The 1,721-nt window shown below is 34.6% G+C and overlaps 1 protein-coding gene across 1 annotated transcript in view; it reads left to right on the plus strand.

The window, feature by feature from the left end:
* Positions 1-1,721, plus strand: part of LOC119581740 (divergent protein kinase domain 1C-like) — a 7,970-nt gene that overhangs the window by 1,080 nt on the left and 5,169 nt on the right. The window lies entirely within an intron of this gene.

The raw sequence follows: 1,721 nt of genomic DNA on the forward strand, positions 1-1,721 counted from the left end.
TTAGGCAGTCACTGCAACTGAGATTGTCAAATATATTTTATGACTAAAAGTTAGGGACTTAGTCCATACTGTGGAGAATTACCACTCTGTTTCATGATAAGGTTTATTTGCCTTTGCTGAAGCACCATAGTGCAGAGACCTTTGCACTATGGTGCTCCATGGCAAATGCAGTCATAGACCAATCAGTCAGTCAGTAAATAGCTGCTAACACTGAGGGTGAGTGGATTGCTGCCTAAACCCCTCATATGCAGGTATGCTTAGGGACCAGGCTGTCTTCTTTTCCTTGCAACTTGTTTGGCCATTTTACCCAAACCATGACATTTAGAGTCTTTCTACAGGCATGGTCTATCAATATTATTTCTTGTAAAAATAACTTGATGATTGGGATCATTCAGTAAAACTCTTTTAACTGGACAGTACATCTCATAAGCAATCCATTAGTATTAGTATTATTGGCATTGCCAAGACAGCACTTTTAGTAAGAAGTAGTGAGTGAGCTCTGCCCCATGTCATTTATCATATTAGCTTACACTCATTTTACTGTGTGTATGTTCTACAAATGTTGCTTGTCTGCCACAACATTTTCTTTTTTTTCAGTAATAATGAACATGTTGTTTTAGAGAGTAGTGTATATGGTCTAGGCATATTAGGTTTCTTATAGCCAGTATTCCACAGTCTGTCACAGGTTCCATGTACATTAAGCAGTAGTCCATGCAGGTCAAGTTAACCTCATAATAGGGTGGCATTACAGGCTTTTTCATGTCATATAGCTAGATATTGGTATATGGGATATTTACTGTACAGTTGCTGGACTTCAGCAGTCATTTAAGTGGTGGTAAATAATTGCATGTTTATAGATGTAAATTATTTTTTATGTGTGTCACAGCTTATTATTCATATTACTACATTTACCTTTTCTCCCTACAACAACTTGTATTCTTCAATAAATCCCACTCCATATTTTATCATATAAGAACACTAGTCTATATGGTATCTCTCTCTCTCCTGTACATATCACATTCATTATTTCATTTATCTCTGCCTCTGGTATTCCTGACTCCACATCCTGACTACATATCTTTTACCTCTACTATGCCTGATAACAGTAAGAGCATATCCTTTTTATTTTCTTTGTTTATATGCCTGAGCTTCTTTGCTGGTTATATTTATCTTCTATTAAAGAATAATTGATGTTGTATGTGTCATAAGAATGATATACATTGTATTATCAAAGTCAAATTGGTCCTATATCCAAGTACATGTAAGGGACATGTTAGGAGAGGAATATATGTACTAAGCCTGGCAGTTATGCTGTAGGGTGGGCAGTTCCTTTCCATCCCATATATCATCTCTTAAAGAATTATTTATCTTAAAGAAATATTTAAGTTGAAAGTATCATTTCTTAAATGATTATATATTTTGTGTATCATGTATATTGTAAAACCTATGTCATCTCAAAAAAATAATTGTGCTATATCATCTCTTAAAGCATTATTCATGTTCTGTACTTGAGTTGTTTATATGAGTAAATTAGGTATTTATATTAAGGCCAGATACAATGTAGTATAGGTACTGCTTTCATGATTAATTTGTGTGTAAGCTGCTCCTCCTGTGCAAAAGGTAGTTGACTGACTTGCTTTTCATTTTCGTGGCCCCCATATTTTTAGGCTACACGAGTTTGGTGTTTGTGATAATGTGAGAATTTACTTCAAAATTAATGA

Source organism: Penaeus monodon, chromosome 15 (genome assembly GCF_015228065.2).
Source record: "Penaeus monodon isolate SGIC_2016 chromosome 15, NSTDA_Pmon_1, whole genome shotgun sequence".
Lineage (NCBI taxonomy): Eukaryota > Metazoa > Arthropoda > Malacostraca > Decapoda > Penaeidae > Penaeus > Penaeus monodon.